A 14,936-nucleotide genomic window follows, 5' to 3' on the forward strand; every position below is an offset into this window, starting at 1 on the left:
ACAATGATTTTTGCCCCATCAGGCACTGGGATCTCAACCCAGAAATTCCAAGGGGCGGGGGAGGCTGCGGGAACTATGGGATAGCTACGGAATAGCTACCCACAGTGCAACGCTCCAGAAATCGACGCTAGCCTCGGACCGTGGACACACACCACCGATTTAATGTGTTTAGTGTGGCCGCGCACACTCGATTTTATACAATCTGTTTTGCTAAACCGGTTTATGTAAATTCGGAATAATCCCGTAGTGTAGATGTACCCTCAGACTTCTTTAGATATATATCTGTAAGGAAAAACCTTAGATTCTTTGTGTGACCACGTTGCTACCTTATACTACTCTCTAGTTACTCATGTTTTTGTAGATTCATAGATTCCAAGGCCAGAAGGGACCATTGTGATAATCTAGTCTGACCAATATAACAAAGGTCATAACTTCCCTCAAAATAATTTCTAGGGTGTATCTTTTTTTAGAGAATCATACAATCTTAATTTAAAAATTGCCAGTGATGAAGAATCCTCCACCACTCTTGGTGAATTGTTCCAATGATAATTGCACTCACTGTTAAAAATGTACACCTTATTTCCATTCTGAATTTGTCTTGCTTGAACTTCTGGCCATTGGATCACGTTGTACTTTTCTCTGTTAGAGTGAAGAACCCATTATCAAAAATGTGTTCCCCCTGTAGATACATAGAAACTGTAATCAAGTCACCTCTTAACCTTCTCTTTGTTAAGCTAAACATATTGAGTTCCTTGAGACTATCAATATTAAGAATTTTAAAACTAAATCATCTAATAATCCTTGTGGTTTTTTTCTGAACGCTCCCCAATTTATCAACATCCTTCTTGAATTGTGGACATCAAAACTGGACGTGCTATTCCAGCAGTGGTCTCACCAATGACAAATAGTAAGTACAGTAGGTAAAATAACTTCTCCACTCATACTTGAGATTCCCTTGTTTATGCATCCAAGAATCATATTAGCATTTTGGCCACATGTCTGGGAGCTCATGTTTAGCTGATTTTCCACCATGACCCCCAAGTATTTTCCAGAGTAACTCCTTCCCAGGATAGAGTCTCCCATCATGTAAATGGGGCCTACATTCTTGTTCCTAAATGTATACATTTAGCTGTAGTAAAACACACACAGTTTGCTTGCATCCAGCTTACCAAGCAATCCAGATAGCTCTGGATCACTGACCTGTCCCCTTCATTATTTACCACTCCCCCAAATTTTATCAGTGATTTTGTTTTCTTCCAGGTCATTGAAAAAAGTGTTAAAGAGCATAGGACCAAGTACCAACCCCTGTGGGACCCCATTGTTTACAATTACATTTTGAGACCTATCAGTTAGCCATTATTTAATTCGTGAAAGGTGTGCCATGTTGGTTTTATATTGTTGTAGTTTTTAAACTAATGAAATTTTCTTTCTGATTCTCATGCACTTCTGACTTCAACAATTTATCATTTCTTTTGAACTGTTTTTGTCTCTGAATTACTATGGCTATGGTAAGGCCTCTTTGAAAATGACTTATTGAAAAGGCATATATGTTCATTCAGTATTATAAAAGTCACTTTTACACTACATAGAACAAGCAGTACTAAGGAAAAATGTTACAGGGAAGAAATGGCCCTTGATTTCTTGTATTCAGAGGGAACTACTGGCATTTTAAAATTTTCTTTTGAAAAGCTAGGAGCACAAATGTTTATCATCCATATTCTCCACAGTTTTATGAAGGATGTTCTTCACAGCTAAATCATTTCCAAAAATGGCTTAACATAAATTTAGTTCATCTTTCTAGAGCCAAGGAAGCCAGTCTTATATTATCCCATATGTCTTACACTGCAGCTTCAGATTCAGAGCACCCATTTGCACACTGCAGCAAGAGAAAAGCTCTGGCTAGGATTTTAAAAAAAGTGTGCTTAAGTTAGACTTTTAAATGAACACTTTCATATCTAAATAGGTGGGTTCATTTTAATAAATGCTAAGCACCGATGCTTCCTACTAACAATAAAAACATTAAAGTTCCACAAGATTTGGCCCATTGCTTTAAGACTTTGCTGTAGTGTCTGTGGTTTGCTAAAACAGTTGAGCCAAATTCTTCCCTGTTACACTCGTGAAGTGAATTTGTTCTCTCCTCAGGCTAGGTTTACTACTACTGTATCCATATTGCAGGGCAAAAAAGGCAAAAACAAAGATTATGGGGACCCAATTAAGCTCAGAATGTAGCTAAATAGGAAAGGGGTATAGCACTGTTCACTACGTTCAGGTACTTGTTTATCTTTAATGGCTCTTCATTTGTTCATTCTAAAAGAGTTTGGTTTAACAGACTATGTAGGGAAATGTTGGGATGACAGACCATTATTACTTAATGTAGCAAGAGATGTGCATCTTTGTAAACCACTAGAGCTGGGAAATCCCTTTAGGAAAGTAACGACACCCGTGTTCTAGATAGCTCAATGAAAAACTCTGCTCAGTGTGCAGCTATAGTAAACAAAGTTAAGATGAACAAGGAATGGAGAATATTATAAAGACTTTTTATATAAATCAATGGTGTGGCCTCATCTGGAATACTGCGTGCAGCACAGGTCACCCCATCTGAAAGGGAATATTTCAGAATTGCAGGGGGTTGAAAGAAGGTCAACAGTTATCAAGGGCAAGGAAGAAAGGTTGGCGAGATTAAGATTGTTTACCTTAGAATGGAGGTAAATAAAAGGGGACATGATAAAAGTATGTAAAATGAATGGTGTGTAGGAACTTCTGTTCTCCCTATCTCATAAGACAAGAGCAAGAAGACATACAATTAAATTTTTAAAAAATGTAAAATTCAAACCTGATGAAAAAGGTAATATTTTTCCATGTGATTAAATTGTGGAACATGCCATAGTAAGTCACTAAGGCAAAGAACTCAGCAAGATTCAAGAAAGTATGAGACTCTTACATGGATGACAAGACTACTCAGAGTTGTTGTAATTAAGAACAAAAACTTTGTAATGGACATTGGCTTAAACCCTGAATCATTAAGTTTAATCTCAAAACTACTAGAGATCAGGATGTGATTTAGCATGAGGGCAATTATCTCAGGATAGGTCTATACTCACCATCCGGGTCGACGCGGTGAGTTCGACTTCTCGGAGTTCGAACTATCGCGTCTAATCAAGAGGCGATAGTTCGAACTCGCCGCACGCTCCGGTCGACTCCGGAACTCCACCACCGCGAACGGCGGTGGCGGAGTTTGACCCCGCCGCGTCTGGACGGGTCAGTCGAACTAGGGTACTTAGAGTTCAGCTACGCTATTCGCGTAGCTGAACTTGCGTACCCTAGTTCGACCCCCCCCCCCTTAGTGTAGACCAGGCCTCAGATCTGCCATCTGTGGGGTTCTTACACCTACCTTAGCAGCATCTGGGACTTGTTACTGCCAGAGACAGGATACTGGAGTAGATGGATGTCAGGTCTGATCCAGTTTGGCAATTCCAGTATGTTCCTATTGTCTTAAATTAATCACAGGAAGTTTTCAGATTTATGCTCTATTGCCTTTCCTCTGCTCCTGTTTGGGTCTGAGGATTTAACTAGCTAACTTGTGCCTGAAGGTTCTCTGGAGGAAGCCCAGAGGCTCGACTGGCTCTGCTTCGTTTAGTTTGGAAGATCTGTACAGACTATAGTCCTTCATATGGGAAACTCACTTCATTTCCTTTCTCTCCATGTTTCTGAATGCCCTATGTCCTTCAAACTTTTTTCTTTAATTTCCCTCTCCTTACACTCTTTTTCCTCCTATCTTTTTATCTACTGTTCATTCCCCTTTCTGTTTACCTAGTAGGTTGGCTGGACCAAACATTATCTTCACAATCTGATGATTGCATCTTTTGCACTCAAGTGTTACTTCTTGAAAAGTGCTCATGCACATGTGTGTTTGCACACAAATGGAGGGTGGGTTGAGATCACTTTGAAAACTTGAACCTTAGTGTGTTGGTAATATCATTAGATCAGTGGTGCCCAAACTGTCCTGTCACACTGCCCCCCTCATCCGTAATGGAATCTGTCCAGATCTCCCTCCATTACTGCACAGGGGTGGCTCAATAGAGCAGCTTGGGCTGGAGGCAGAGCTGGGGGCTGAACTGGTGATGGGGGAGGAGCTGGGACTAGAGGGCAGAGCTGGGCTGAGGGCAGAGAAGGGGGCAGAGTGGAGCTGTGGCTGGGGTTGGGGTTGGAGCTGGGCTGGGAGCAGACGAGCAGCGAATCAGGCCAGAGCTAGAATGAGGACAGAGTGGAGTTGTGCCTGGGGTCAGAACTGCGATGGGTGGCACTCCCTGGCCACTCCCTGTGGGGGCTGGCCCGAGGTCCCCCGAACGTTCCTCCACTCCCCCCAAGGGAGCATGCCCCACCGTTTGGGGATCACTGCATTAGAGTATTATGTATTTAAAATATAAATAGACACTTCTTATTGAAGAACTTGGCATGTTTGCTCTGTCTTCCCTGGTAGTATGTTTTCATTATTTTCCAATTCAATGACAGATTCACATGTGACTTTAGAAACACTTTTCCTGATGTCAAATTGCAGCTTTTGTTTTTGTCTTGATTTGATAGGATCCCTTACTTCTAATGCAGTATTAGGTATGTTAGCATTCATCTTTTCTTTGAGCAGGATGCAGTTGTTTAAAGTCACTTTTAAATCAGCATTTGAATTGGTGAAATCCATCTTTTATAGACCACAAGGATAATGAGATAAAGTATGGATTATCTTCCTCATTTAACTTTTTTTCCCCAATAACCTTCTAAATATCTGCACTGTCTCCTTGCAGTGCAGATGCAAAACAAGCTTGTGAATTTCTGGATACAGCAATGTGGTTGGAACTCTTACTCCTATACAAACCTTTGAAATACCTCACTTAGGGCTCAACTGTACAGCTCTGCTTTGAGGGCCATGTAGAACCACAAGCCCCCAGGAGGAGCTTGCTTGCTGATATGCTGCTTCAAAAGATGAAACATTTCCCCTCACTCCCACTGCACAGCTGCCAACACTACAGGCTGATGTATGGGGGGGATGGTTCTGCCTACCTCCCGCCCTCTTTGGGGTGCCTTGCATCCCAGGGTTGCAATGAGGGGAGCAGTCATGGTGCTATAAAGAGTACTGTAGATGAATCGTACTACAGGGGCACCTTTTACAAGACAGATGGAACAGGCCCAATTTCTGTTAAACTTTAACACAGGGGAGGGGCACTATGCACACATCACCCAGGCTCTCCTATACCAGGCATTTAATTGGTTCCATCCAGTATGGGGTACAGGGCTCTTACCGTATAACTCTGGGCAGGCTCTCCTCAGCCTACTTACCAGGACTCAGCTTGCTCTGATCCTATCCCATGACAGCAAGACTCCCATATCCTCTGCCAGTTGGCCCATAGGATAAAAAATTCCATCCTGACCCCAAAACGGGCAATCAGCTTGACCCATAGCATCTGTCAGGCCTGATTCCCATTCCTAGTTCAGGGTGGGGCTGCTGGAATGGAGCTGGAAGAAGCTCCACATGGCTCTCATTCCAGATTAAATCCTGGGAACTGTGAAATGCTGGCCAATCAGATCCTCTCCTTCCCAGCTGGCCAGTGGGTGTCAGACTCCAAGTGGGGGCTGGAGCTACCTTGTGTCCCTCATTGAGCATCTGCCTACTTGACTGCTGAGACTGTCCTCTTTCCCCAATGGGCCCATTCAGTTTCCTCCACCCATTGAGGCAGATGGGTGGCATTGCTTATTCTACAGGATTGTCTGTTCTCAGAATTTGCCATTGGCATTAAATACATGAGAAAAATCTTTGCTTGTTGAGAATTTCAAGGCTGCTGACATGTCACATTCAGACAATTGTTTTATGTCAATATATTGTATTTCTGACCAAAACATCCTCTCATTCTCATAATTACACTTTTCAATTCCCAACTATTTTAGATGTTTTTAATATCTGGCACATCTATTTTGTAACTACTATTTTTTATTTGTCATAACCATTTCTCCCATCTCAAATTGTTCTATAGTTCCAAAATTCTTTCAGAGTAACTAGCATATCAATTTCATTTCCAGACCAGCCACATGTCACTTTTATACTACAGATCAATGTCTCTCACTGGTGTTTACTCCAATTGTATTCCCTCAGAAATTATTTATATACATATGGTGAAGGGCGATATTTTCAGTTAAGGTTCAAGCGTGGCCTCATAACAGACACAATTTATCCCCATAAAAAGCCCTGCAGTTCTGTGTGCTTCTGTCTTTAACTCTCCAACTTGTGCCTGCAATCAGGTAGCTAGAGGCACAAGTTTTCAGATTTATGCCTACAGTTGAAATGTAGGCACAAAAAAGTGGGCACAAGGGAAACCATCCTTCCGAAAGTGTATCCCATTATATTTCAGCAAAAAAATTCTAACTTTTTATTAGAGCTCTGCACATTTCACTAGTTCCAGATTTACAGTCTTGATTCAGATGCTAGTTATTTCTGACATGGGTTTTTGGGCCAAAATTTCAAATGTAGGCATTTAAACTGCACCTTCAAAATACTACATGTACATCTCTTGCATACATAAAATTCAGCTGTGCATATGCAAAGAAGTATTTGTTCAAATGCTGATAAGCGATATGCATAAATATCCATCTGTAAAAGCAGTTACCCATTTGGCAGGTGACAATACTCATTTGCACATGCAAGTTATAGTTTTACACTGGCAATGGGTGCATGCAAGAATGTTCAGACTGCAATTACAATACAGATATTTCACAATGTAGCCCTCTGTGTTCACATTTATCTGGCCATTATGCCTTTTATTGCTCAGTGTTGTTTTTAGTCATTATGTAATTATCACAGAGTAATTTTCCAGTTTTTTCTTGTTTCTGTTGAGACTTATGGTAACATTGATCAAACAATATGGGTATGCATAAATCACAACCTTACATTATGTATTTGTGTTTTGAATAAACGTAGTCACGTACTGCAAGTCTGTCATTAGGTGTGTCCAACCTAATGGTAGTCAAAAAATGAAATTAGTCAAGAGACTGTAACTGAATCCCGGGACCTTTTGGGAAAAAAACTGGAAATAACAGATAAGGAAATATCACAATTGTCCTTGCTAAACTTCCTTTTCTTTAGCATGAAAGACTGATTATCTGGTAGTTTTCCTCAGCAGCTTTAAAAGTAATTAGCTGGTAGATTGAAAAAAATATATGTATGCATTCATTTTGTGAATAAATTTAGAAGAACCTTTTATATGTGGCCTTTTAAAAATGTTCCATTAAGTCAACAATGTACCTTTACATTTATATTCCAAATAGGAAATTCTTTGCTTTTATTTTCTATACAAAAATTGGTATGAGACCACAAATTATTCAAAAGCTATTTTCCTCTTGAACCATGCAAGAGAGAACTTGCTGCAGCTAAGTGACTCCACTGAATTAATAATAAGCACAAGCAAATTCTGGAAAATAGTCCTAAACTGGCCATGATTTAACAGCTGCATCTCTTGGAGCTGACAGGCCTGACACGTATGTAGCATGCTACAGGTTTTGTTTCTTACTCATAGACTTTAAAACCAGAAAAGAGCACTGTGATCATCTAGTGTGACCGCCTGCACATTGCAGGTCACAGAACCTCACCCACCCAGTCCCGGAATTGACCCATAACCTCTGGCTGAGTTACTAAAGTCCTCAAATCATGATTTAAAGATTTACAATTACACAGAATACACCATTTACTCTAGTTCATACCAGCAAGTTAACCAGGCCCCATACTGCTGAGAAGGCAAAAAATCCCCAGAGTCTCTGCCAATCTGACTTGGGGGAAAATCATAGTCCCCGACTCCGTGGGTGCTCCAGCCCCCGTGGATCAGCGCCATCCCCCTTCTCCCCTCCCCCCAGCCGCGGCAATCAGCTGGCTTGCGGCGCTTCGGGAGCAGGAGGGAGGGGGAGGAGCAAGGACTCAGTACGTAGGCTCCCCTTCCCTCCCCAACACTGCAGGTCAGCTGATTGCCCCAGGCAGGAGGTGGGGAGAAGGAGGGAGATCCTGCCCGGTGTCCTCGCTCCTCCTCCCTAAACACCGCAAGCCAGCTGCCTGCCCCAGCCACGAGGGAAGGGGAAGGAGCGAGGACTCAGCATGCCTCCCCTCTCTCTCCCCTGCCTCCTGCCGGCAGCAATCAGCTGGCTTGCGGTGTTTAGAAGGGAGGGGGGAGGAGCGAGGATGCAGCGTGGGAAGTAAAGGGGGAGGAGGTGGGGGGAGGAAGAGGCAGGTCAAAGATGGGGGCTTGGAGGAAGGGGGGGAGTGGGCGGGCTGAGGGTTGGGGGCTCCCCCGGTGCTTGCAGAGTAGGGGAAGCTGCCGCTGCTGTGGAATGTGCTTCTCCTACCTTACAGCACCTTCAGCCTCCTTGCCTGCCTCATCTCCAGTGCTAGTTTGCTGTGCCTGTGTAGGGTAAGGCAGGGGCCCCTCCCAATTATAGTACTACACAGTATGTTTGTAAACACACAGCACATGCAGACTACTCCCCCCCTCCGTGTTGTATTAAATTGCTGCTTTAAAATTGTTTAAAATGTATATAATGCCTTTTGTCTGGCAAAAAAAAATTCCCTCGAACCTAAGCCCCCCTCCCATTTACATTAATTCTTATGGGGAAATTGGATTCACTTAACATTGTTTCACTTAAAGTCGCATTATTCAGGAACATAATTACAACGTTAAGTGAGGCATGGCAAAACCTGTTTTCTAACCTAGATCTCCACTGGCTAAACCTGCTCTTTCTGATTATCTTATTGGGACCAAACGCCTCTGTTTGACTGACTTATAGTTTCATACTTTTTTTTTTTTTAATACTAAAACACAAGTTCAGGACTGAGAAAGGACTTCTAGGACATACCTTGTATTATGGAATTACAACAGTGACTCCATAATTAAGAAACCTTCCATTTTAAACTTGATTGTGATCTCCCTTATCATTTGGCTTCTCTCAACTTTCTGGGGAGAGAGAAAAACAAAAAACCCTCCTTTCTACATAAAATTTCTCTGTAGTCCGTGCTAGAATGAAATGTATCTTGAAAGACTGACGTTAAAGTGTCAGGGTTGAAAAAGTGGTAGTTTTCTGTTTTTGAAAAAGATCTAATATGTTTTTAAAAACCACATAAAATGTTATAACAACTTAATATAAAAACTTCAATTGGCTTTTGTAAACTACTAATGTCCTGAGAACCAGTGTATAGGAGTATTTTTATCCAGCTAGAATTGAAAAGGTTAACTGATTAGTAGTAATTTCATGAGATGTGAAAAGTGTTACAAGCTCCATTCCACCTAAACCAAGCTTTCATAATTAAAAAACAAAACACAGGAAGCTTCAGAATATAAATCAGTCACTAGGCTAGTAAGCTGCTTGTAATAAATTTTCCTAAAAATTGGCAGGTAATTCACGAGCAGCCTCAGTTGTACCTTAAAGGCACAACTCTCTGTTAAAGCAGCGTGGAGTTCGAATTCCTCCAAAGCTTGCTGGAGTGCAGATGTACAAAAGCTGTGGTATACTTCTCCCTTTGGGCCTGATATAAAGCCCTTTGAAATCAATGAGAGTTTTTATATTTACTTAATTGGCTTTGGATCAGATCCTCTGTGTTTGGCCAGCTCTGCTGGAAGATGTGAAGGGGAGGAGAACCCTGATGCTGCTCCCTCAACACTTGTTCCTTGCCCAGAGTTTGCATGGATGGACCACTACCAGCATCCTGAGGGCTCTTTTCCAGCCCTTTTTTCTGTATTCACAGTGCAACAGAGCACAGTCTAGCCCAATGACTTTTAGGAAAAAGTCAAAGCCCTTTTCCACAGCTACCTGCTCACCTCAACATCAAGTTAGTGAAAGATATCAGAAAGGAAAATAATTTCAAAATCTTTATAGTAAATTCCAAATTTACACATTAAAATAAAGGAACACAATATTTACTATAAATTTGACTCTGCAGTATTGCATGTTAAAATAGCCTAAAGCTGCAGCTTTATCACAGTATAGCTAGTTGGCAGCCCTTGCAATTTGTTCTTCAAGGGTTATTAGGATTCATTCATGGGCCACCTACTTATCAGCAAGCAATCCTCACCATATTTGTAGATCTTCTCATCCCAACCTGTAACTGTGATTGAGCAGCTGAACACAAAAAGAGGGGGAGGAACATTCAAAGGGCCTTGTGTGGCCAGAAAGAAAGCCCATGCTGGGTTTTGCTCACATGTCAGGTATTGATGACAGAGGATGTTCACAAAACACAGCTGTACAGAAAGGAAGCTGAAAGGGACATAATACCCCATCTGCCTACTGGAACTAAGATTAAAATGCTCTTCTATGATCAATTGTTTAATTCAAGTGAGTTCATCAAGTCAAAAACAAACATTTGTGTGAAGGGAAATTTAGTAGTTGGAGAATAAATGGGGCAAAAATGGGAAGACTTCTAACATTTTTACTGTGGAACTTGTGTGGAGCAGTCATTACAGTACCATAAAAACATAAGCCATTCCCTGACCACCACCTCTGCTTTAATGGCTAATGTGGGAAACATTGCAGAGCCTTGGCCACTTAAATTTGTGGCAGCTTCTCAACTTCTTTCAGCTAAAAGCCTCAAAGACAGAAGTGTTTCTTATGGACAAGAGGATCAGACCCAAAAACCCTTTTTATATTGTGACTCAGAGACACCACATATCTCTGCAATCTCTGGGTTATCCTTTATCCTGAACTCATTCTCCCAGATCTCCTGGGTCTGTAAATATACAATCATCGTCTCTACAATGTTGCTTGTGACTGCCTTAGCTCCACCTCTACTGAAATCCTCATCCATGCCTTCATCTCCTCTCTCCTTGACTACTGCACCTTGGTCACTGTGATCTTAAGTCCCAGCTTTGTAGATTCCAGCAAATGCAGAATGTTCTTTCCCACTCGCTTGTATGAAGCTGCACGACAATGACTCACATCTTAAACCTCCACTGGCATCCTACTCATTTCAGAATCCAGTTGAAAACTGACTGCTTTGTTTTTAAAACTCTCCATCCTACACGACTATATGGATAGTCTTCCTTTACTCCTCTTTTTGGTCTAGCTATGGCTCTGTCTTTTCTTACAGTCTCACTATTGTTTGAGAGAGCCTTTTCCTCTGCAGTTCCTGTCATCTTAATAATTATCTCTCCGTCTCACTGTCTCTGTATCCCATTTCAAGTCTCAGTTAAATACATTTTCTCCCTTGCCTATGCATCTTATTTTCTCTCTCTCTCTGTGCTTGTCGTCTTCTTCAGGGGTTATGTTACCTGTTTCTTCCCATTACAACTAATAATGACTCTTGATACTTCTCATAGCTACAAGGCTGAAAAAGCCAGTTTTCTACACTTTTAAAACATCATGTGTATCCTATTTAAAGACCCAACTGTGCAACCTTTACTCATGTTGGTAAGCATTTACTCGTACAAGGAAACCCAATGAAGTTAATGCGACTCATCCCATAAGTGCTCACCAATGTAAGACACACAACCTAACTAAAAAGACTACATCTGAGGTCTGAAATCTCTAGGCCCAGTTGTACTATACCTATAATATACTATAGTCACCATTTTTTTCAAGAGGTAAAACAAAATATAATTATGATACATGACATGACATCAAACATCGAAAAATAACACTTTCTTAATTTGGAGTATCATAAATGAGGTCTTGGTGTTCAGAGTCTCAGTGACAATCAACGTGTTAAATAATCTTAGTCATATCTTTAAATAAATCCCAGGATATTTCAGTTGATTGAGCCCATGGTGTGCATTTGCGGTAAGCTATTGCTTAGGATGTTAGTGTTCTAACTTTCTTCAAACAGTATAATTCTTTGTACACACCCACATCTATCCCCACTTTAATAGTGAACACTCTTTCCTTTAGTGATTTTCTTAAAAAACAAACAAACAAACAAAAACTCATGGTCTGGGGAGATATCCTTTTGAGGCCAAAAGTATTGCTGCATATTACCATTTTCAGCCTCTGTGCAACTGCTTAGCCTGTTCAACTTATTTTGTTCCTTGCCCCAACTAACAGAAGCATGCATCCTGTGGTAGTTTTGAACCCTTAACTTTAGGCAAGCAAAATTCTTATTGACTTGGAGTTTTGATTTAGTAAGGACTGTAGGAGTTTGGCTAAAATAGCTATCTCTAACTTCAGCTAATGTGCTCTAATACAACAGCTGCAGTGGTTTGAGCACTGGCCTACTAAACCCACGGTTGTGAGTTCAATCCTTAAGGGGGCCATTTAGGGATCTGGGGCAAAAATCTGTCTGGGGATTGGTCCTGCTTCGAGCAGGGGGTTGGACTAGATGACCTTCTGAGGTCCCTTCCAACCCTGATATTCTATGGTTTAAAGCTGCCATTATTTGCCTCCTAAAACACCTCTGGGCTAAAACAATAATGACCAATGTAGAGGGCTTTTATTTAGGCCACTTAAGATAGTTAGGCATTAGCTGTCAGGTCAGGCATTTTCCTGATCCAAGAAACTTAGCAATATTTTTGTCTGTATCTGTTGGGCTCCACATGTTATCAATGGTACAGCGTTACTCTACAGTATTGATCTTGACCTAGCAATTAATGGCTGTTAGAGTAGCCAGCTGAAAAACAGGACTTTTTTCTAAACATACTATCAAACTAGATCTAAAATAAATTCCTCCCCATAACATGGTATCTTTGGCACAGCAGCATAGTGACCTAAAATAGTGCTAAGAGCAAGCTTAACGGGAATTGAAAAATGTTTTGATGAAACAAAGAAAATCTCTAATAATTGTTCTGTAGGGGGTCTGTCATTACACCTTGGCACATCCCTTATGATACCATTTTATCAGTTTTGTGTTATGCCATGCTAGTGTCCCTTTCAACAAAGGAAATTAAATTAGCATCATTTGTCTGTACTATTCAAATGCTTTTACTCACCCATTCTTATATAAAGTTTCAAAAATGCTTATTATAAGAAGCAGGGTTGATTTAAATAGTGTGCCTTTCTATTCCTGCTCTTTTTGCATCTTTGACAAATTGAGAGAGAGTGGGGGTCTATTCCTCTAGCGTTTAAAAAAGTAAGCTCTCACTAATTTTTGATTTTAGACCCTTAAAATTTGGGTAGTAAAAATAATCTCTATATAATTGAAACAAATAAAAGCTTGCAGTTGATGAGTTTTATAATATGTTGAGTGTATTAGTATGCCCTCTTGTGTTAAACAGGGGAATATTCAGTTGTTTATTGTTTTAAAGAAAGATGAAACAAGCACATAAGATATTCCAAAAGCTAGTAGCGGCAGAGTGCTTGACCTAATTTTAAGGACAGACACAATCTGTCAACAATAAATACACTAAAAATGGGATTGGCAGCTGTTCACATATTAAATAATAGAATAAAAATATAATTTTACCTTACAGAACACAAGCAAGCTTTTACATATACATGTTCTACTATTAAAAATTAATATTTTTTCTGATTTTATAACTTTATTCACAATTAATTAAAACTAAATTATCAGATTAGATGAAAACACAGAAAATCTGGAGATTTAGTTATGCATTTAAGATTAACTCATGATAAACTGACATGATATGAAATCTTCAGGATAAAGAACAAATGTGGCCAGGAAGGTTAAAGGGGGGAAAAAGTATATTAAACTAACATTAAGACCATGACATGAACAGACAAAAGTAAGGAAGTTCAAAGTTAAAACTGTCTACATTCTTTAATTCATCCTATCATGAAGCAAATCTCTTGGTACTTACTTTTATATAGAATTTCCATGCATAGATAGATTTACAAAGATAGTCCCTGAGATGTTCCTCTGTGGACTAATCTGAGACCCAAATATTACCCTTCAAGATTTAGACAAAACAGAACAACTTGAGGTAGAATGCATGGCATAACTCTGGATTTTGTTTAGTCTGTTTATAATACTGTTAAATTTACTTAAAATATTTGTTCTTCTTAAGTGTAAAACAATTTCCTTTTTACTCAAATATTTGAGAAGTGGGTTTATACAGTTCAAGTACATTAATATAGTTTGAAGGTGCAGATTGATTTAACAGAATATAACTTCATCTGTCATTCAAATATGTATTAAGGGACTTCAAATCCAGATTATTAACCCAACAGATTTACATCTTTTATGAGCCATTATGATACTGTATATCATACAAATCCATATTTACAGGCACTTGTTTTATAATGTCTAAGCATACTTAAACACCCCAATTTGTGGGTCATTGCAATAATCCTGTGACTGTTTTTTAGAACCATAATGTTTTATTACATCAGTGAAACTGCCATGAATATATATTTACAAGATCTGTGTCCTGAAAGCAATATACCACATTCTGGCTGAGAATAAAGTTATTGGTCTGCTGTAAATTTGCCTTTCCTAAATTAAATAGCTTAGTTGTTCAAGCACTTCATCCACTCCTCTCTGACAACCTCACCCCTAATAAAATCACCCAAGACAGACCTGATACATACAAAATGTCATTGGGAATCTAATTATTTTGTGAGATGGGAACACCTTCTGAAAAACACAAACACAGAAACCTATCATTATCAACCATTATTTTATCTGCATTTCTATAATTTACAAATGCTTGAACAAACATTTCCCCTAAGTATTAGGGAAAAAATAAAGATTTTTAGAGACTTTGACCCCTTAAAGTCAGGCCATTCAAATGAAATTTAACTGTTGAATTTCTGATTCTTGGAAACCATCTGCATAATGGAAATGCTGACACAGCCTTAACTCTAGCAGTGAAAGCAGCATGGCTATAATAAATGAATCACTTACCATTTTCACAATTCTTTCCTCTCTCTAAGTAAATGCAAAATAGAGACTTTATCTGGCTCAGACATTAAACTGTCTAAGGGAACTGCTAAAATGAATTATTCACTTGAAGTCACTGGGGAAAAGA

At 39.8% G+C, this 14,936-nt stretch overlaps 1 protein-coding gene across 5 annotated transcripts in view; it reads left to right on the forward strand.

Annotated features, from left to right (window-relative positions):
* KCNN2 (potassium calcium-activated channel subfamily N member 2) overlaps nucleotides 1-14,936 on the forward strand; it is a 176,863-nt gene that overhangs the window by 27,942 nt on the left and 133,985 nt on the right. Inside the window, exon 2 of one of the 5 annotated variants that reach the window (XM_045020089.1) lies at nucleotides 884-907. The exons of the other annotated variants lie outside the window; for them this stretch is intronic. The gene's annotated coding sequence lies outside the window, so the exon portion shown is untranslated. The remainder of the gene's footprint in view (nucleotides 1-883; nucleotides 908-14,936) is intronic. 5 annotated transcript variants of the gene reach the window in all.

This window comes from Mauremys mutica, chromosome 6 (genome assembly GCF_020497125.1).
Source record: "Mauremys mutica isolate MM-2020 ecotype Southern chromosome 6, ASM2049712v1, whole genome shotgun sequence".
Taxonomy (NCBI): Eukaryota; Metazoa; Chordata; order Testudines; family Geoemydidae; genus Mauremys; species Mauremys mutica.